Here is an 11090-nt window from a genome sequence, read left to right as displayed (position 1 = left end):
GATTCTTTACCTGCTAACCCATCAGAGAAGCCCTCCTGCATTAGCAGGCAGATTCTTTTCCACTGCACCACCCGTGTCCTGTACCCTCCGTTATTAAAGAAACATTAGAAAAGCTGTTGTCTGGGTTCTGGAGACTAAAGCTGCCCAATGGTGCTAAAAAGATAAATAAAATAACCCATTTCAAATATGACCTGCTCAGAGAAATGGCAGGCAATGGCACCCCACTCCAGTACTCTTGCCTGGAAAATCCCATGGGCAGAGGAGGCTGGTAGGCTGCAGTCCATGGGGTCGCTAAGAGTCGGGCATGACTGAGCGACTTCCTTTTCACTTTTCACTTTCATACATTGGAGAAGGAAATGGCAACCCACTCCCAGTGTTCTTGCCTGGAGAATCCCAGGGACGGGGGAGCCTCGTGGGCTGCCGTCTATGGGGTCGCACAGAGTCGGACACCACTGAAGCAACTTAGCAGCAGCAGGAGAGCGTTCAGCAAAGATGTGGAAGCACAAGTATTCTTGTAGAGAATACTTTCTGGGGAGAAAACCTTACCAGAAGAGCAAGCCTTATTAGACACACTGCAGAGCCACAGGTGTAAGTGATCAAACACCAGACACAGGGAAGGAAAGTGCAGGATTCTGTAAAAGTAAGACCACAGGACAGCTGAAAAAGAGCAATACAAGTCCCGTGTTTTAAAAGTAGAAGATAAGACATACTGGAGCAGGTAGAGAGAAAGGACTTCTCCTACACTGTTGGTGGGAATATAAGTTGGGGCAGAGAACAGTGTGGAAGTTTCTCAGAAAACTAAAAATAGAACTACTGTATCATCCAGTAATCCCATGTCTGGGCATATATCAGGCTAAAATCATAATTCAAAAAAATACATGCACCCCAAAGTTCAATGCTGCATTATTTACAGTAGCCAAGACATGGTATCAACATAAGTGTCCATCAGCAGAAAATATGCATACACACACATACACACACACACACATATACCTGCATTAGAATATTACTCAGTCACAAAAAGGATGAAATAATGCCATTTACAGCAACATGGATGGACCTGGAAATTGTCATATTAACTGAAGTAAGTCAGACAGAGAGAGACAAATATGATATTACATATGTGGAATTTTAAAATATTATACAAATGAATTTATTTACAAAACAAAAATAGACTCATGTATACACGTGTTCCCCATCCTGAACCCTCCTCCCTCCTCCCTCCCCGTACCATCCCTCTGAGTCGTCCCAGTGCACCATACCCAAGCAATATTATAAAGTTAAAAATAAAATAAAATAAATTTAAAAAAAAAGAAAAAAAAACAACTTTCTATATGGGAAAAAAAATAGACTCAGGGACTTTGGGGGAAAAAAAACTTATGGTTATCAAAGGTAAAAGGTGGGGAGATAAACTGGGAGTTTGGGATAGATATGTACACACTGCTATATTTAAAACAGATAACTAACAAGGACTACTGTGTAGCAGAGGGAGCTCTCTTCAGTGTTATTCAACAGAGTATAAGGGAAAAGGATATGAATAAATATATACACACACATATATGTATCAATATGTATAACTGAATCACTTTGCTATATCCCTGAAACTACATAGCATTGCAAGTCAACTATTAGTACAATAAAATAAGTAAATAAATATACAGATTCTTGGCTTCAGTTAAAAAGGAAAAAAAAGGTAGAAGAGACAGACTTAGAAGACAGAGCAGCTGAGAGTTTAAAAGAAAATTAGTAGAAAATTGATGTCAAAGATCTCAGGTGAAGGGAGAGATTTAAAAAAAGAACATTGGAGTAGGTGTTAAAATAGTTCAGAGGTCAATATCTATATATATATTGCAGAAGTCAGCAATTAGGGGAATACAAGTGACCTCCACTGGAAAATAAAATTGCAGGAGAAGTCAGATTGTAGCTGGTTGGGAAGAGAAAATGAAACGGACAATGCATTAAAATATAGGCACTTCCCTGACAGACAGCAGAGCAAGAAAACGAAACATTCAGTTCAGTTCAGTCGCTCAGTCATGTCTGACTCTTTGCGACCCCATGAATCGCAGCACGCCAGGCCTCCCTGTCCATCACCAACTCCCGGAGTTCACTCAGACTCATGTCCATCGAGTCAGTGATGCTATCGAGCCATCTCATCCTCTGTCATCCCCTTCTCCTCCTGCCCCCAATCTCTCTCAGCATCAGACTCTTTTCCAAAAAGTCAACTCTTCACATGAGGTGGCCAAAGTACTGGAGTTTCAGATTTAGCATCATTCCTTCCAAAGAACACCCAGGACTGGTCTCCTTTGGAATGGACTGGTTGGATCTCCTTGCAGTCCAAGGGACTCTCAAGAGTCTTCTCCAACATCACGGTTCAAAAGCATCAATTCTTTGGCGCTCAGCTTTCTTCACAGTTCAACTCTCACATCCATACATGACCACTGGAGAAACCATAGCTTTGACTAGACGGACCTTTGTTGACAAAGTAATGTCTCTGCTTTTCAATATGCTATCTAGATTGGTCATAACTTTCCTTCCAAGGAATAATCGTCTTTTAAACATTAGAGATGGACAAAGACCCCAGGCAGAGCTCTTTGTGTTTAATGTGGAAAAATCTAATCAAGTGTAGATGTTTTTCCTTTGTGAAGAAGAAGAGTGACCTTCTCATTTTCTGAGGGCAGGATGGAGGGCAAGCTTTGCAGGCAAAGGGTGTCAGTATGGCCACACGCAGGTATTTCCCAGCCACGCTGAGATCCAGCCTCGGGCTGAGATGCTTCCAAATGTCCTTCTGGATCCTCACAAGTAATGATCATAGTAATACAGATGCTAAGGTTACATCAGGAAGGTGGCATGAAGATGAGGAAGCAGGTGATTTGAACTCGTGGTGGGGGTTCTTTTAAATCATGGACCAAATATGTAAACTGGGCTTGTAAGAAAGTGATCCAAGAAGGTCACTAGGTAATAAGGCAGTTTCAAGAGCCTGAAAACTTTTATGAAAAAAATGTGAATCAATGAAAGTTTTCCATCAAAATACCTATGAATGGGGGCAGAGAGAAAACTATTTGTTAGGAAGAAGAGAGTGAAGGGAGAGAGGAGGATACAGGCAGATCAGATTAACACTGAAGCTTGAACGTTGAGTATTTGAAACATGAACACTTGAATGAAAGGGCCCTGATTCTTTCCTGAAGCAAGGACACTTGTTCCACACTCTGAAATAACGAAACACTTTCTGCAAGGTCAGGGCCTTAATAAAGAAGGAAAGGATTATCTAATGTCCAAATATATGTGGCTCCAGGTGCTGAGCCTGCTGCAAGCAGAGCAGAGTGAATTGTGATCCACTGCAAGGCCTGCTGGGAGAGGGGACAGCCTGTAATTATCATGGGCCACTAAAAAACCTTTGTGATTTCTAAATATATGTAAAATGTTAACCTGTAAAAGTAAACTTCTTCAAAATCATGCATTTATTCCCACAGTTAGCGCTTACTAATGTTTTTCTAAATACCAGGAACTATGATAAGCATTTGGCATAGAATTATGAACAAAAAGGTATATATTACCATTCCTAGTGGAGTTGCCAGATGAGTTGGGAGAGCAGGATGACCACACAGTGACATCAGTGTGACATCACACAACAGCAAGTGCCCAAAGGGGAACAGCCCTGCGGACCCAGGAGAAGCCTCTCAAGGCAGAGGCTGGGGGGGGGGGGCAGCCAAGTCTCGCCCTGAAAGTCTTGTTTGTACCATGTCAGCAAGGTGAGTTCAGGAGATGAAGGATCTGAAGGACTAAGTGTGTGGTGCTGGTGAAAAAAAGCAAAAAATTCCCTGGTGAGTTTCAGTAACAGAAAGAGGGCCAGAGGGTGGAGGGAAAGATGAAGATCAATCCATAAAAAAGCTCCTGAGGGACAGGAAGGTCAGACTGCATCGTAAACTGGTCTTAGAGCCATAAAATTGAAAAAGCTTTCACCTCCCCGGAAAGTTAACAATCCGTGAGTGGTTTTAACAGGAAAAGGACATAATCAGATTTTGTTTAACAAATCAATCTGGCTGTCAAATGCACTGAAGGGGAAAAGGAAACAGTTATCTCAACAGAGGGGACTGTCACTGAGATCAAGAGAACAACATGAAGATGGAGAAGTGTAGATGATTTAAGAGTTGTGTCAGCCCAGAGACTGGAAATTTAAGGTGGGAAGAGGGAGTTGGGAATGCTAGTTTCTTCCCCAGCTTCTACCTCTCAGGACTGGATAATAATAGATAATAATATAATATTATCATTATATATTAACATGGTTAATACTAGTATAATCAAATTATTATAAAGTTAATAATATAGGATAAACATTAATATGTGATAATTACTATAATGATATTGAGCACAGAAAGAGATGTGAAACCCTGAGGTAAAACCAGATTTTAGGGAAAAATATCATAATTTTTTAAGGCATGTTGAGCTTGAATTGCCTAAAAATGAGATATTTAGAAAACAGTTGACTCCAGTAGCCCACAGATATACCTTTGGGAGTCATTAGTGGCATAGAGGTATGTGGAACCGTGAGCATGGACACAATTTATGTGTGGGAAGAGAATAGAGGGTGAAAAAAGAAAAGACCAGGAAGGAAGCCTTAAAGTATAATGTACAAAGATCAGAGGAAGGAGGAAGTCGCCTTCCTAAAGGGATTCTTCCAGAGAGAGAAAGCTGGACCTGTGTCCAGGAAGCCCAGGAAAGGGTGTTTCTAGAAGGAAGGGCTGCCTGGGATGTGCAGGTGCCCTCCGAGGTCAGAGAAGATCCACACTGAAAATATCCACCGTGTCTAGGGAACTGCCTGCCTGCGGATTTTTACAGAGATGCTTTTAACAGGGGGATGGAGCCAAACTCAGTGCAAGGTGTGTGAAGATTGAAAAACAGACACAGACTGGAGACAGGCTGTTTTAAGAAGTCGAGGAAGGAAGGCCAAGGAAGGAATATGGAATGGTTCTTGGCCTGCCCTAGAGAAGGAGTCTCATCTGATGCCTTTTTTAGTTCTGTAGAGTTCAAAAGTTAAATTTAATAGAGCACTTAAAACTAGATGATCTCACATAAAACTCCCACTGTCCTTGACATGTCCACTCATTGCACCACCAGGTTTATGGCACTCCCCCATCTACCGAAAGAAACCCTGAGGGTGGAGGACTTACATGACTTGCCCAACTTGACATCTGGATGGGAGTGAGCCAAGACTGAAACCCAGGGCTGCTGACGCCCCGTCCTGTGTCCTTTGCAGAACCCTAACCATAACTGTAACAAAGTGAATGTGTTAGTTACTTAGTCGTGTCTGACTCTTTGGGACCCGTGGACCGGAGCCACCAGGCTCCTCTGTCCATAGGGATACTCCAGGCAAGAATACCGGAGTAGGTTTCCATTCCCTCCTCCAGGGAATCGTGCTGACCCAGGGATCGAACACACGTCTCCTACATTGTAGGCAGATTCTTTACTTCTGAGCCACCAGGAAAGCCCTAACCAAACCATAACCTTAACCCCAATTCCATGCTGCTTCCCAGGAAGCTCTCAAGATCATCAGGGCTTGTGATGCAATTCTGGAGTGACCAGTGGCCCCACCTCAAACTCTCTCCATGTGACTCCGGCCCTTGACTGGGCAGGTAGAACCAGAACCCCTGCTTCTGCAGCTTCTGGGGCTGACGTGTCCCTACCCCCACCCCCATCCCCGCCCCACATTGATGTGTTCAAAAGAAAGCAGCATGGGTCCCCGGAGAGATTTCCCTCAGAAGCAGTGTCTGCAGATGGGCAAATACACAGTCAGTCATGACTCATGACCTGATGAGCATCAGAAACCATCAGGAATTCAATAAGGAGTAAAGCTATCGGCCAGGTTCACATTTTACGCTCACCGTGGCTGCCCTCCAAATGTCTGGTCTCCAGGATGGAAACATCTTTCCTTAATTCTGTTATGGTTCTCAGTTCAGGGGCTGCTAGTGTTTCAGAGATCAATATAGCTCAACACAAAAACTATTTTCTGCCTTTGTCAGGGAAACTGGGTTACTGTACTGTCTTTGCTGTTGTAGAAACAACAGAATAGTATTTGTAACTGATATATCCTTGGAAGATTATTTGGACAGTTTTTCTATTAACTTTCTGTTATTTGTGGCTTCGGGTAAATCAGTTTTGTTTTTTTTTTTTCTTGCAAGCTTTCTTTCTTCAGACAGAGTTGAGGACAACAAGATGCTGGCTAAAAGAAACAAAATAATGTATATACCCAGGAAGACATCATGTATGATTATGTATTTTTAAGGCAATAAAAAGAAAAATGTTTTTATTTCATATGACATTGGTATTAATTTTCCTCTGAAATACTTTCTCATAAAATAATTTATGACCTTGTCATAATATGTTCTTCTTCCATGATCTTTAAGGAAGCATTTAGGAAAATAAATATAATCCTTAAAAACTAGACAAATTGTTATTTAACACATCTAAGAGTCAACATGCCTCCTGCTTCTTTGTGAGTTTCTTGAGCTTGAGGCAAACATCAGGATGACCACGGTCATGGTTCATGTTCCTGGGCAGCAGATTCTGAGTGAAAGGTAGAAGTCAGGATGTAGGAGGGACATGAGGACAGGCCATTGTGATCGACACCTGTTAGACTCCAGGGAAGTAAAAAGGAGGGGCCGAAGGAGGTGGTGGGACCCTACAGTTCCAGCAAAGTCTTCCGTCAGCCCCTGAGGAGCGCTAAGGCTCAGATGGCCCCTCTTGGATCTCCCCACAGGGCAGGAGGATTCAGAAGTTTATAGCCCATGTCTGCTGGTCATTGCACTGAACTTCCTGGGACAGGACATGACCTTGAGCCCTTCAGCTATAACAGTTAGCTCTACCTACCTCCCTACCCCATGTGTACACTTACATTTCACTTGTCTTTTCTTACAGTGGACAATGCTGCCAAAATTATAGAAAGAAATAGATAACAAGTATATGTTGATTGGTGACAATAAGGGGGAAAAAAAAAAGCATATTAAGTTCAGACAGCTCCTTTGCCACCAACAGCACTGCTCCTCCATTTTCAGGAACATAACCTGGCTGACACATGGGCAGGTCGCCCTCAGCAAATGTGAATGTCCTCTGGTCGCTCCTAGTTGCTGTTGCACTTCGATTCCATTTCACTAATTCATAGAGTAAGATTCATACCATTAAAAACAAAAAAAACACTCAGAGTTTAATTTAGGGTTAAAATTCTCACCTTCCCAGAATATTATTCCCTTCATATGAGCTACCTGCAGGAGAGAAGAAAAATGAGTGAACTTCATTTTTCTTTATTCTAGGCTGGCTTCTCCCCATCTCCAGCCCCAGGATGTCTGTTGCTTCCGACTTCTGCTGTTTTCAGGGTAAGGGGCAGGAACACAGGAGAGTTCAGGAGCAACTTAGTTAGCAAGGAGAAGAGTTAAAGTAATGGGAAGTTGTACTTGCCTGAGCACTGAGCTGTTATTGATTTCTTCTCAGCATCACAAGTGGTTAACCCTTCAGAAGACCTAGGTGGTGGCAAGCCAGCTCTCTCTCCACACGGGCTACATCTGGTCTACAGAGCTTTTCTGGTGTAGATGGAAGTGCAGCTTCTGAGCACTCAGCAAGCCCCACTTCCCCTCATCCCCCCACTCCCACCATCCTCTGCAGCCTCAGGTATGTCCTGACTAATCCTATGAAGCCTTCCCACTAGGCTTGAGATGAGGGAGACATGTTTCCTTCCCATGGGAATTTATAGGACCCAGTGTTCTCCAAAGAAAGACTTGGTTTCCAACATCTCCAGACTTTCAGCTCCAACTTCACATCCTCTAAATCAACGAAGGGTCAGAGGTCCCAAGCCAGGTGTCTTCATCTCTTTCTCAAGTCTTGTATGGGTGGACCAGCATATCACTTTGGAAAGTAGTGGTACCTTCCTTGCCATGATGGTCTTGTTGGTGAGCTTTATGCCTCATTCAACAATGTGGCCATAATAATCCCACTTTAACAAGCTGTTCTACACATTATACATTTGAAAGGTAGGAAGAGAAGCCATACATATTAATCAGTCATGCTCTTAGGAGACACAAAAGAAACATGTTCCATTACTCACACAAGACTCTGAGACCTGAGCTGAACTCCCTTGTACACCATGGTTGCTGGCATCTGTAATGATACAGTCAAACTTTTCTTTACCGATTTAGGTCTTTGAACTAACTCACAGAACTGCTTGTCAAACCCAACTCACAGGAATCAAAGATGTTATTTGGTATCAAGCTTTACTAAGTAATTCCAAGGATGCAGGCAAGCACATAGTTCAGACAAAACAGCAAGGCACCTGAGCCATTGATGGCAGATCCCTAGACTCTGGATCAGAATAGATACATTATACAACTGGGCTTGCTCATACAGCTAGAACATTTAAAATATGCACAGACTCCAGGGAGTGAATCACCTACATTTCTCAGAAGGCAGATCTTGGATTTTACTTTTCTAGGACATCCTTACCTAAGGGCATCCTATGAATAGCACCTCAGAGTTAAGGGTTTTTCTTCCTATCAAATAACATTAGCCTATGACCCAGAGGTCAAGTTGACTAAGAGATCAGAGAGTATCACCCACCTCTTTTTCTTTCTCCCAGCTGCACTCCCACCACAAATAAAAGGAGTGAGAGGACTTCAGATTACTCTTTACTCCAAGGTAAAGTGAAAGAAAGAAAGTGAAGTTGCTCAGTCGTGCCCAACTCTTTCCTACCTCATGGACAGTAGCCTGCACCAAGCTCCTCCATCCATGGGATTTTCAAGGCAAGGGTACTGGAGCAGGTACCATTTGTCCAAGGTACTTAATGTTAAATGTACAAATGGGACAAAAGAGTAGGTTTACCTCAAGGGCATAATTTATAACCAAGTGTAATGCAGATATTCAAGGGGATTACATAAATATAAGCGACTCATAGCATGTGGTGGTGACGAGGGGAGAATGGAGTCATTCATCATAGGCAAGATGAGGTACCATTGCCACAAACATGGGATGGGAGGTTGGGATCTTGAAATGGCAAACGCTCACCACATCCTCAGAAAAGAATTGGAGGAAATGCCAAAATAGATCAAGGTTAAGACTAATGGGTTTTTAAATTATACTGTGGGTCAACTGTGCACCACTGGAGCTCACCACTTACTGGGTTTCTGAGAAGTTTGGAAAAAAAATGTTGCTGAGTCAAATAAACTTAAAAGATCTCTTTGGCAGAAAGGTAAAGAGTAACTTCACCTTAAAAGGTAAAGAATAAAAAGAGTCAACCAGGAAACCTACATTTTCCTGAGGCTCTACCCTGAGCTTTCTCTAACATCTGTGCTTTAGAATTTCTACTGCCTTTTACTATCTCCCTACTCTTCCCTCTATAGTTCAATATATTTTGAAGGCATGGTCTACTCCTGGAGACACTGTAGGCTTTTCGAGAGGATTTTTGAAATGGTTTTATGAATATGCATGAAATCATTATTCTGATGTTAGAGCTGTGCACTGCCTCTCACCTCTGAATATTTTTGAAAAGAATAAGAATCAGGGTCTTATTCTGCCATGCTTTCTCTTTCTCATTTACCTCAAAGCAATCACAGATGCATTTCTTGGAAATGGTAGTGATGCTCTTTTAAGAAAATTTTATAACTCAAGGTCAAAGATGCATATTTGAAAGATAAAAATCTGATTAAGAATAAAATCTTACTCAAAGTAAATTCTATGAAAATACCTAATGGAAAAGCCAGGTAACTCATGTTCTAAAAGATTTGCTTCCTGCTGTATAACCTGTAAAGAAGTTACAAAGAAAGACATGAAAAAATCCGACCCAGTGAAAAATACCAGAGAGGAAAGGTGGTGAGTGAATTTCAGTAAAAGTAAACTTAACTTGGAATTCCAATTCTATGTCAGATGAATGGATAAAGAGGATGTGGTACATATACACAATGGCATATTACTCAGCCATAAAAAAAAAAAAAAAATCCTGGCATTTACAGCAACATGGATAGACCTAGAGATTATCATACTAAGTGAAATAAGTCAGAAAGAGAAAGACAAATATCATATGACATCACTTATAGGTAAAATCTTAAAAGATAATATGAGTGAATCAGAACTTGGCCTAGAGAGAAAACAAACTTATGGTCCCAAAGAGGAAAGGGGAAGGGGGATAACTTAGGAGTTTGGGATTAACATATACACTGTACTGTATATAAAACAGATAACCAACCAGGACCTACTGTACAGCAAAGGGAAATATACTCAGTGTCTTGTAATAATCTATAAAGGAAAATAATCTGAAAAAGAATATTTATATAGTTATTCAGTATTGTTCAAGGCCATTCCAGTGTGCACATCAAGCAGCAAATTGTTCTTCAAATCCCAGACACATCTTGCTGTAGATTTCAGTAAAGATGTTAAACTATATCTATATCTATATCTATATATGCATTTTTTTTTTTAGTTTGCTACAGGTATGTAAAAAAAAAGTTCAATTTAGAGCAAGAAAGATGCTGGGAGATGAAACCTTTTGTATCCTTTCGCCAGTCTGCTTTCCTCCACTTTGCAGATGCGGATGAAAAATCCATTGTAAACTCAGGATTCTTCATAAATGCAGAATCAGAAAAGTGAAGATTGTTTGTATATGGTGAATATTCATTAGAAATAGACATAAACTTCCTAACAGTCTTCTAAGGTGTTCTGTTTTTTTCTTTTTCAATGCATTGTGTCACTCAATCTTCACAAAAAACAAACTAGTTAGGGGGAGTCATCTCCATGGCATTATGAGAACACAGATGCACAGAGGTTAGTGCATTTGACCAGGGTGACACAAGGTTGGATGATGGAGTCAGAATTTGAAACCAAGGGAGCACTATAAGGTTATTCCCTGCTTTGCTATCTCTTCAGTAATACATGGGAAAGGCAATGGCACCCTACTCCAGTACTCTTGCCTGGAAAATTCCATGGACAGAGGAGCCTGGTAGGCTGCAGTCCGTGGGGTCGCTAAGAGTTGGACAAGACTGAGCGACTTCACTTTCACTTTTCGCTTTCATACATTGGAGAAGGAAATGGCAACCCACTCCAGTGTTCTTGCCTGG

The 11090-nt window shown here is 41.6% G+C and overlaps 1 long non-coding RNA gene across 1 annotated transcript; it reads left to right on the top strand.

The window, feature by feature from the left end:
* The first annotated feature begins 2680 nt into the window (after positions 1 to 2680).
* Positions 2681 to 6309, top strand: LOC112441999 (uncharacterized). Its single transcript, XR_003029955.2, has 2 exons — positions 2681 to 3821; positions 6177 to 6309. It is a non-coding gene; the product is annotated as an uncharacterized lncRNA (long non-coding RNA).
* Positions 6310 to 11090: the final 4781 nt, after the last annotated feature.

This window comes from Bos taurus, chromosome 17 (assembly GCF_002263795.3).
Source record: "Bos taurus isolate L1 Dominette 01449 registration number 42190680 breed Hereford chromosome 17, ARS-UCD2.0, whole genome shotgun sequence".
Taxonomy (NCBI): Eukaryota; Metazoa; Chordata; class Mammalia; order Artiodactyla; family Bovidae; genus Bos; species Bos taurus.
Note: the sequence above shows the minus strand (reverse complement) of the source record. Positions and strands in the feature narration are given on the sequence as shown.